Source organism: Lithobates pipiens, unplaced genomic scaffold (genome assembly GCF_037356315.1).
Source record: "Lithobates pipiens isolate NorthernLeopardFrog02 unplaced genomic scaffold, aLitPip1_a1.2 Scaffold_19, whole genome shotgun sequence".
NCBI classification, from domain to species: domain Eukaryota; kingdom Metazoa; phylum Chordata; class Amphibia; order Anura; family Ranidae; genus Lithobates; species Lithobates pipiens.
Genome location: NW_027507764.1, coordinates 240,157,940 through 240,169,551, shown reverse-complemented (window position 1 = coordinate 240,169,551; position 11,612 = coordinate 240,157,940).

Below are 11,612 nucleotides of genomic sequence, written 5' to 3'. Positions count from 1 at the left end.
TTGCAAACAAATTTTCAAAGGCTTTTTTTTCTAGTGATAGCAAGAATAATATTATTATGCTTTTTATTTTTTTATTTGGGCAAGTTAACACACCACTACTATCCCGTATTTTTTTTTAACATCAAAGATACAACTATGTTGGTGTCCATTGTTAATTTTACATTTTATTTTGTAAAATGTAACTGCCTACTCCCAAACTGTCAGGTGAAGTAAAACACATAGCCAAGTATTATTCTACACTTTTTTTTATTGTGCATTAAAAAAAGAAAACAAATAAAATTAGACATGCTATCTGCCAATAGAACTTAACCAAAAAGTGCATTCTATGCATCCATAAATATAGAAAATATACCAAATCAAATCATTATTCAACCAAAAAAAAATGTTGAAGCAATAACTTTGAGGCCAATAATAAATAACACGTTGTCTCCTCCAATTCCGCAACATGTCTGGTTGACAAAAGGCCATTCAGAAACAAACTAAAAAGCACGAAAAGAAAAGCGTGAATCAACACTCACCAAATTTCTACTAACACGAAATTAGCAGAAGGAGCCCAAAGGGTGGCGCTAAAGTGCTGAAAACCACGTAGTACATCTAGTATGCCACTACGTTCGTAATTGTTCGCCAACAATTGTGTGACCGTGTGTATGCAAGACATGTTTGAGACAACACCCTTAGGACAAAATTCCACGGTTTTCTTGTCGGAAAGTCGGAGATCACTGCACAAACATTGCATAGTTAGTACAGAAATCAAATCTATTTTTTTTTTTTGTTCATCCTTGTATATTTGTTTTATGCACGCTACCTGAAGAAAATAAAAAACACCTGATTTGATTTCTGTTTGTGAGGCATACACTACAGAGTGACAAGAAACATTAAAGCCTGGATCTGTTATCCTTGGCATGATAACTGTCCGCTGATGCCCTGCTGAGCTGAGTGGGCAGAGGACAGATCAATGTCTGCTCGTCTTATGTGGCAATGACACGGACACAGCCTGCTCTGCTCTATGGGCAGTCAGATGTTAACCGGATTTTCTTTTACAACCGACTGCCCTCCAATCTGATTAGATGGAGGGGAATAGATAACCTTATGTTAGTTTAGTTATTGTCAGATAAGATTGGAGGTAGGTGGGTGTAAACAGACAAAAGTCCATTTACATCCGCCTCTCTATAAAGGAGAATGACGGGTCCAGTTGGGTCTGCCAGAAAAACAGGAGGACCTGATCAGACCGCTCATGTGAAAGGGGACTTAGTGCTTTGTAACTGTCCATGGAACAGTCAAACTAGAGCAAATCACTGTATCACTTCTTATCTCTCTTTTAAGGCTGGGTTCTCCCTGCCACAACTTGCCACTTGAGAGTTTAAAGTCCAATGACAAGTCGCACCCCATTAACGGCAATGAAACCATCCTAATCGGTGAGACTCAAGTCGGTTCGACTTAGAAAAGGTTCCCTGCACTATTTTTGGGCAACTTCATCACGACCTGCATTGACTTCTGTTAATGAAGTCGCAAGCAAACCACAATGAAGTCACCCAGGATGTGGTCTGTAGTGTGACTTTGAAGCTACGTAGATGTGAGCTGGCACTAATAATCAAGAAGTGATTGCTGAGGGGAGAGAGAAGTGCTATCCTCAGAGCAGTATAGAGTTGCTAAAATCGGGTATTTCTGTCAACATTTGCATAAGGAATGAATAAGGAAGCCCCATATTGCTTGGATACATCTTTATAGACAAGACTTTATCAACCACATAGACCAGTTTGAAACACCTGAACACCTAATAAAATAATCTTTCTTTGGCATAGGGCCAAAGTTTGTCCTCTATGCTCGAGCATATTGATGGCAAGTATATTAAAAAAAAATTTGACATGAATGTTAGAAGTCTTGTCCTATAATCTAATGTTACTATAAAATTAATATGCATACAGAGCTCAACTCCTTCGCCTTCTACTCCAAAAAAGGTTTCCCAGAAGAAAAAACAACTGAATACTGCCCCTGATCCGGTGAGTATACTAAAATTTTATTTTGTAAAAATCATGTTTAAAAACTTGCAGGATGCATAATCCTGGAGATGCTGCAGTTGTCCAATAGCTTCCATAACTCCAGTAGATAACTGATGGTGAGATTTCTTATCATTTGTCAATGGCCTTTATTTCAAATTGGAGGACAATTATTATAATCATCTATGCATCACGTCGATTACACCCTCCTCTCTTGAGAGGGATGCCCTTTTCTATCTGTAAAAGTGACCAATGGCTGTTTTACCGTTACCTTTTACCTAAAAGAGAATAGCCGTCTCTAAAAATTAATACCAGAATCATTACAGTAGCTATAGTCATGATCCTGGTATAAACTACTTCAACCTGCTGCCATTTTTAAACAGCAAATGGACATGTGCAAGTTGTTTAAAAAAGTTGGATAGTCACTTAATAATTGAAATTATAAACACCCATTTAATTTGTTCAATTACATTTTTTTACAGTTACCATGTAAGATAGATTCTAAAGGAAGAGTTTAGGTAAACTTATTTTAGTTTACACTTCACTATAGGTACACTGGAGTATATTTACTAATATATTCTTGTAACCCAAAATCGGGTATTAGCAGGCTTAAACCTGCTATCAGATGACAGGCCAATATTGTTGTGATCCAGCTGGGTGCCTGATTGCCAACTATCTCCACCTTGCAATGCACAGCTGAAAGTTGGAGCTATCTGCGCCCACTACCTCCCAAGCCTGTTACTCCATTCTGTAGAGGGGGATGAGGAGTAGGGACTGACACACATGCAACATGCCCTTTTTTTTCTTCAGAATGGGATGCATAGGAGTTCTGTGCATCCCTGTGCGTGCAGGCAGTCACATTGGTGATTATTGAAATAAAGTGTTTGAACGGACATGGCCTTTCACACAGGTGTTTGCTTAGATATATCCAAGTTAATGAGGATTTGGTCTTAGAGCTACCGTTGACCATTTGCAGTGTCATGCAGATGCTGCAGTAGGGAGGTGAACTTTTTTTTATAACATAAACCAAAATTAAAGTTTTAAACAAATACGTTTATTTTTATATCCATACAGAGAATGGACATCCTTGTCAAACAGCTTTTCATCTACATTGCAATCAGATAGCATTGCAAATTCTCCTTGTTTTCAGCATGATCCAGAATGGCAAAACCTCGAGGATATGCCACAGCCTACTCCGGATACAAAGGGGCGATTAGAGAATCTTGGCTGGTGTTCCTTTGGAGGTTGCATAATAAAGACAATACTTGAAGAATCTGTATGTTGCGGGGAAATGGATGTGTTGGAACATCATTTTCACATTGGGATAAACTGTATACTGAAAGTTGAGGAAGTGAAGTGACGATGTTTGGATTCTGAGATCCTAACATGGATGATACAGTACAGTCGTTGTGTAACAACAAAGTACTACAGAGACTTCAGTGAAAGGTAACGTAAAAAATAATTATAAATTATAATATAAATGTATTAGATATGTAACACATGATTTTGTACAACCTATTTTTGGTGCTGCAAGATTTTATATATTAACCATATTTAAGCTGGCTGCATGATGATTGAATATTGTCCAGTTCATTATGAACCAGTCTTAATAGAGAAGTAGGGCAAAAGCTGTTTTATCTCTATTCTCCTGTAGATCACAGTAGTGTACTCCATTCTGCACTCATTCTGTGACCTGTATTCAGTCAATCCAGACCCTGCAAAGACTCAGACTTAAATGTCCGTATGTACTCTGATGCCTGACCGTCACCTGGCTCAGCCTCTCAGCTCTCATCTGAGTACCTGAACAAGCTACTCCTGCCGCCTCCCGATCTCTGGAGGAGCAGAGCATAGTGCCAGTAACTATCAGTCAAGGGCTCTCTGTTCATTGAAGACTGAGAACTGAGTGATCATTGGTCTTTGATTGCTTAGTTCTTGGTGTAGGCGGGGGACAGATGCAGGATCGGATCAATGATGCATCCACCTGTGTGAGTATGAACGTGTACTTTTTGTTTTTTATCCAGCACTTCTCTTTTATTTCTAGCAGTGGGTGGCCCTGCTGGCTCAACCAAGGGTATTTAGACAGCTGCCCTTCACAGCTGTAAGAATGCAAAATCTTGGCAGAAGCATTCATCCATCCAAACCATATGTGTGAATGGATCAATCTGTCCATTTTTTTCCATTTAGCCTGTGAGATGAATCTAAAAAAATCGAATTGTGTATGTCCAGCTTAAAGCATTTGTAAAGGAAACATTTTTGGGGTTAAAGTAATAAATATGGTATACATACCTGTTCTGTGCAATACGCCAAACCTCCTCTTCTGGGATCCCCCACCAGTGATCTTGGCTCCTTTTCTTCTGTATCTGGCCCCATAGCAAGCCACTTGTTATGGGGTAGACGTACAGGCTAACTTACAAGCTGGGCCGTATCTATCCATAGACACAAACAGTGGGGCTCGGCCAGCCCCATGCTCTCCGTTCACAGGAGTTAAATGACAACAGAATTTCCATCTTTGCAGATGACACCAAGCTAACGTCCTTACAGGAGGTCTCCAATTTACAAGCTTACCTCAATGCTCTGTCTAATTGGGCAACTATGTGGCAGATGAGGTTTAATGTTGAGAAATGTAAAGTTATGCACTTGGGGGCTAAGAATATGCATGCATCATACATTCTAGGGGGAGTACAACTGGGGGAATCTGTAGTGGAGAAGGATCTGGGTGTTTTGGTAGATCATAAGCTCAATAATAGCATGCAATGCCAAGATGCGGTTTCCAAAGCGAGCAAAGTCCTTTCTTGTATTAAAAGAGGTATGGACTCCAGAGATATCATTTTGCCCCTGTTCAAATCATTAGTAAGACCTCATCTCGAATATGCATTTCAGTTTTGGGCACCAGTTCCTAAAAAGGATATTGGGGAACTGGAGAAAGTGCAGGGAAGGGCAACCAAACTGATAAGAGGCATGGAGGAGCGCAGTTGGTCATCGCTGCGTTTTTGCATGCGAGTTCTGTGCCTCATGGTAGCCACTTTTGAGGCGGTTCCATATGCTCAATTCCAAACTCGTGTCTTGCAGAAAGAGATCTTGTCCAAATGGGACAAATCTCAGAAATCCCTGGATTCTCAAATCCAGGTGAGCTGACTAGCCAGGGCTTTGCTTCTCTGGTGGCTAAGGTCCCCAGCCCTTTGGTCCAGGAAATCATTCCTTCCTCTTCATTGGATTTTTTTTTACGATGGACGCCAGCCTGACCAGCTGGGGGGGGGATTTGGGGCATCCAGTTAGCCCAGGGTCACTGGACGCAGGAAGAATTCCAGCCTGCCGATCAATGTGCTGGAGCTACGGGCAATCAAGCGGTGCCTTTCCACATAGTCGCAGAGGCTGCAGGGGCATCCGGTCAGGATCCAGTCGGGCAACGCCACGGTGGTGGCGTATGTCAATCATCAGGGGAGGACAAGGAGCTCAGTGGCAGCGCTGGAGTTCTCTCAATCCTACAGTGGGCAGAGCAGTGCGTGCCGGCTCTGTCAGCTGTGTACGTTCCGGGCGTAGAAAACTGGAAGGCGGACTACCTCAGTCGTCGGTGGGGGCAGTCCGGATGTGGATCTCCTGGCCTCTCAGTTCAAACGGAAGGTGCAAAGGTTTGTGGTCAGGTCAAAGGATCACTGGGCAGACGCGTCCACTAAGCACCATTAAGGGGCAGATATCAGCTTTGGCTGTCTTTTTTCAGCGACCCTTGGTGACTCACTCATTGGTGCGTATGTTTGTTCACTGGGTTTGGCATGTGGCTCCTCCAGTATGCCCGCTGCTGCCCCCGTGGGATCTGAATCTGGTGCTCTCAGTGCATCAGAAACCACCATTTGAAAACTTTAGGGAGATCCCTTTATTGACACTCTCTCAGAAATTAGTCTTTCTAGTGGCTATTACATCTGCAAGGCGGGTTTCTGAGTTGGCGGCCTTGTCATGCAAGTCTCCCTAGTTGATCCTCCTCAAGGATAAGGCAGTGCTGCGTCCGCAGCCCTCTATTCTTGTGAAGGTTGTTTCTGCCTTTTATCTAAATGAGGGCATTGTGCTTCCATCCTTATGTCCTCGGCCGTCGCATCCCAAGGAGGTCGCTTTACATTCTTTGGATGTGGTCCTGGCTCTGCGGGTGTATCTGTCTGCTATGGCTCCTTTCCAGAGGTTGGACAGAGGTTGTTTTTTTTGGTGGCTGGTCCGGAGAAGGGCCTGACATTCTCCTTGGCCACCATTTCTCGGTGGATCAGACAGATCATGGTTCAGGCTTATGCCATAAGGGGGTGGGCGACTCCCTTTCCCGTCATGGAGCATTCTACTAGGGCAATTGGTTCTTTCTGGGCTTTCTGGCATCAAGCGTCTGTTTCACAGTTGTGTAAGGCGGCTACCTGGTTGTCCGTACACACTTTCACCAAATTTGGGCGCATCTTCGGCCGCAAGGTTTTGCGGGAGGGCGTATGAGGTTGCGACTCCTCTGACGGGGAGTTCTTTTTGTTGTGGGAGTTTATTTTCTTTGTGTTCCCACGCCTCGTTTTTGGCACTGCTTGAGGATGTCCCTAAGGTCAAGATTAAGGTGCTGAGTCTGTCAGTGAACAAAAGACAAAAATAGGATTTTTGTACTCGTACAAAATACCGTTAAATTCTTTTCTCTGAGATTCATTGACGGACACAGCACCCACCACTCCTATTTATGTTTGAACTGCTTTTTGACGAACTGTGCTGCTGGGAGCAGAGTGAGGGGTTATAGCCAGTAGGACTGCCTCCAGGGTGGTACTGTGCTTATTTTTTGTTGTGTTCTGCCTAGTCCTTTCCTAAAGGTGGCGATATAACCCTAAGGTCAAGATTAAGGTGCTATGTCCGTCAATGAACCTCAGAGAAAAGTATTTTACGGTGAGTACAAAAATCCTATTTTTAGATTTAGAACCACTTTAGCACCCACACACAGTAAAGGAGCATAGATTGTGTTAATCAGCATATAAAACACACACGTCCAAACACAATAACTCCTGGTGAGTCCCGGCAATGGTGGCAAACAAAGGTAAAGTCTCCTGAGTTACTGGACCAGATTTGAGGGTTGAGCCGTCGGCCAGATACACAGAAAGTCTCTTTGCCCTAGACCGAAGGGGAATGCTATATATCGAGGCGAAGGACAAGTCTATGAAACCACTACAAGCCCCTGAATCAATGATTGCGCTGGTTTGGATATTCCCTCCTGGGAGCTGCAAGAGAATGGGTACAGTCAAATGGGCAACACTGTTCGGCAAGTCAGTGGTAAGGGCAGGAGAAATGGAAAAGCACTTACGAAGCTTTGCAGGGCAAGTGCGCACAAAGTGTCCAGGTTCTCCACAATACAGACAGAGGTTTCCTGCCCGACGGCGTTGGCGTTCTTCGGGTGTCAGAGAAGGTCGAAGTAAACCCAGCTGCATAGGTTCAGGAGGGTCCAGGGTTGCCGTGGCAGAATTAGAAGAAGCAGGATGGAGGGAATTAGGTACCCGAGATAACATCCACACTGGACGAGAGGTTGCAGAGGAACGTTCCAAACGATGCTCTCTTAGGCGTCTGTCTATCTGGATCGACAGATCCACGAGGGCCTCCAAAGTCTCAGGAGTGCCCACTCAGGCCAGTTCGTCTTTCAAGGACTCCGAGAGACCCATACGGAATTGATAACGAAGAGCCGCATTATTCCAGTTTGTGTCAGCACTCCAACGTCTAAATTTCGACACATAGTCTTCCACGGGTCTGCGGCCTTGCTGCAGCGTGTGCAAAGCTGCCTCTGCTGCCTCTGCTTCTGGCTGTCCAGTTAGCTGTGGATCTTCATACAGCTGGGAAATGGCCTGAAAGAAGGCGTTCAGTGTAACTAGGGAAGGATCCTTCTTTTCCAGAAGACGATGAGCCCAGGTCTGGGGTTCACCTGCCAGCAGGGAAATGACAAATCACACTTTGGTAGATTCGAGGGAAAAGGTCCTTGGTTGTAAGGCCCTTGGTTGTAAGGCAAAGAAAAGTTCACAGGAATTGCGGAATGCCCTGAATTTCCCCTGGTTGCCAGAGAATCTTTCAGGTGTGGGAACCCTGGGTTCTGGCGGCAACTTCACCACCGAAGGTGCAACAGAAGTCCCGGAAACAGCTGGCGTGGATGCAGACAGGGCCTGGACACGTTCCTCCAACTGGCTGTAGCCTTCCTGTAGATTCTTCACCGCCTGAGTAAGTCCATCAAGATGGCGGCAGAGCTCATCCATTGGAGAGGCTCCCTGCATGGGCTTGGACATGGCTGTCCAGTACTGTCACGTACCTGGTATAGGAGCCCAGAATGCAGGGAGCGGCCTCTCGTAAGCCTCTGGCTCGAGAACCCCTGGGAGTGGGAACAGGAATTCAGGAGTTCAGAGGGCACAAGTGCCAAACTGGTGCAGGACTGGTCCGGACCTTAAGGAGCGGAGGATCCACAGGAGCGCTGGATAATAGACACACGGCAGACAGGTCGGAACAGCTGACGGCAGCAGGCACACGCAGTCAGGCTGGAACAGCAGGTGGCAGACAGCAGACGGCAGCAGGCACAGGCGGTCAGGCTGGAACAGCAGGTGGCAGAAGCAAGGTCAAAGTACAAGCCGGGTCGGTAACAGGCGGGCAACAACGGTACACAGGAAGAGGCAGAAGCGTAGTCAGACAGGCCGAAGGTTGGTGGCAGGCAGCAAGCAAACGTTGTCAGGAACAGGCCGGGTAACAGGAATCAGAGACAATCAGGTAGCAGATAGCAGAATAACCGGACACGCTGTAGACTGGACAGCAAGGAGGCACAGTAACAGGTTCCTTAAGTAGCCCTTTGGGCGCCAAGAACGGTCGCACAGCGTGTCTGCGCACACCGTTCGTTCATACCATCGTGCACCCGCATACGCCCGTTCGTACCAACACGCGTCCATGGATACTGATTAGTTCTTAACGTGGGGATTCCGGGGGCAGGCCTCCCATATGCCACTGGATTCCGGGGACGACCATGACAGGGTCATATACCATCTAGTAACTAGTTTCAATGGGGATTCTCTGAAAGCTGCAGCTCGGTTACTTTTGGGTAAATTATCAATCATCTTATACCAGGATTCCTCAGAGAGAGAGAGGTCCAAGTCAGTCTCCCATCGAAGTAAAATGGTTGGTTTTTCTGGGAGAGCAATTTAAAGAGTTGTATATTAATGAGATTAGTCCTCTGTCTCTAGGGGAATTTGTGCAAATTTGTTCAAAGGGGGAACAAGGAGGAGTAATAGACAAAGAAAAGTGTTTGGCGAAAAAACCTTTAATCAAAAGGTATTGAGGAAGCTCAGAAGATGGGAGATTATGTTGAGATTGTAATGTAGTAAACAAGACAAAATTTGATTTTATTATAACTGATTTAAGTGTAGTTAAGTTTTTTGAATCCAGTTATGGAAGAGTGTTTTCCAGGTAAGCGGGGGGGGGGAAATGGGGTCCCCTAGATAAGAGGCTAAAGGGGGATCAGAAAGAAGATTATACTGATTTTTAATTTTATTCCACGATTGAATAGAGTGAGCTACTATCAAGTTTTTCCTAATCAGAGTGTGATAAATTTGTGTGTTGGTCCAAAGTATGCCTTTTAGGTAAAGAGGGGATATGGAGGAGGATTCAAACCTGAGCCATGGGATTTGAGTGTTTGGGGAATGCCATTGTGAAAAGTATGTCAGTCTGGCTTCTAAAAAGTAATGCCAAAAGGTGAGGAAGACCAAATCCTCCTTTGTTTTGAGAATTGTGCATGAGAGTATAGCTGCACCCAGGTTTTTTGTTATCCCATATAAACGTGTTAATTTCCCGTTGGAGTGAGTCTGTTCTAGATTTCGGAATATTGATAGGGAGGACTCTGAAATAATATAGGAGCTTGGGGAGAATAGTCATCTTGAATGCACAGATCCTTCCCAAGAAAGATATATGATATGAGGACCAGATTTTGATTAGAGAGCTAATATGTGACAAGAGGAGTGGGTAATTGGCTTTGTGTAATAGTTTGAGAGGGAGTGATATGTACTCCCAAGTATTTAAATGAGCTGGAAGACCAAATTAAGTTGAAGTTTTTTTTGCAAGATAGAGAGAGAGTGTTTGGGGAATAATTTATGGGTAAAGCAGAGCATTTACTGGCGTTGATAAATAATCCTGATAGTTTATGGAAGGAGTTTAGTTCAGCAAGGAGATTTGGAATTGAAATTAGGGGGTCAGTTAGGAATAACAGAGTATCATCTGCATATAGGCTATGTTTGAACTGATCAGGGCCTTTGTGGTAACCTTTTATATTGAGGTTTTGTCTAATGGCCGGTGCAAGCGGTTCTATTGCAAGTGCAAATAGGAGAGGGGAGAGAGGGCAGCCCTGTCTAGTTCCTCTACTCAAAGGAAAAAAATCGGAGTCATTGCCTGGAATTTTAATTCTGGTTTGAGAAGAATGGTATAGTGCGTTAAAACCGTGAATAAATGTATCAGATATGCCGTATTTGGGGAGGAGGTGGTTTAGATAAGCCCAATTAACGCTATCAAAGGCTTTGTGAATATCTAGGCTTAAAAGGCATACTGAATGGGAAGATTGGCATCTTGGACAATATTTGTAACTAGTCTAATGTTGTCCATTAATTGTTTGCCAGGGATAAAGCCTGTTTGGTCAGTATGAATCAGTGATGTAACAACTGAGGCAAGTCTGTTTGTCTGTTTTGCCAAAAGTCTCCCAAAAAGTTTTAAGTCATTATTAAGAACTGAAATGGGACGGTAATTTTGTGGTAGGGAATGATCTTTGAGGTTTTGGTATAAGAGAGAGGTTGGCCAACAACATTTCTCCGGGGAATTGACCGCCAAGTAAGACATGGTTAAACATTTTAGTGAGGCCAGGGGCTAATAATGGGGAAAAATTTTTATAATATGCTGTAGAAAAACCATCAGGTCCTGGAGCTGTTGAAGTTTTCAAGGTTTTTATTATGTTTGTGATTTCAGTGTCGGTTCAGAGTTCATTTAAAGAAGCTATTTGTTGTTCATTAAGTGTGGGAAGTTGAAGATTGTTCAACCATTCTAACGCTGAAGGTTGAGGGAGTGTTTGCGTGCCTGAGAGGAGATCTTTGTAGAATGACGTAAATATTTGTAAGACATCTTGGTCACCATATTACCATTTTGATTCCTTAATTTATAGACACGTGGGGGGTTTGAATCATGTTTTAGTTTCCTGGCAAACATTGCTGAGGCGGAATTGCTATGCAATAAGAATTTTGCTTTTGATTTTTCTGTGTCTTCTAATAATAGAATATTTACAGCTTGACGTTTACTTTGAATGAGGCCTGTTAGTTCAGGAGAGGGTGAGTGGCCAATTTTGTTGTATAAATCGTGTAATTCTTTAGTGAGACATTTTATGTCTGTTAGTTTTGCTTTTTTCCTAGCCGCAGCAATGTTAATATGTCCTTTCAAAACAGCCTTGTGTGCCGCCCAGATAGAGGTGGGAAGCACTTCATCACAGTTGTTGTCATTAAAGTATTCCTCAATGTGTGTTCCAATTTGTTGATGAATATCAGAGTCGGTGAGGAGTGAGTCATTTAGGCGCTAGTTAAATGTAGTAGGGGCTAGCCCTATATGGGATGTTTCAAA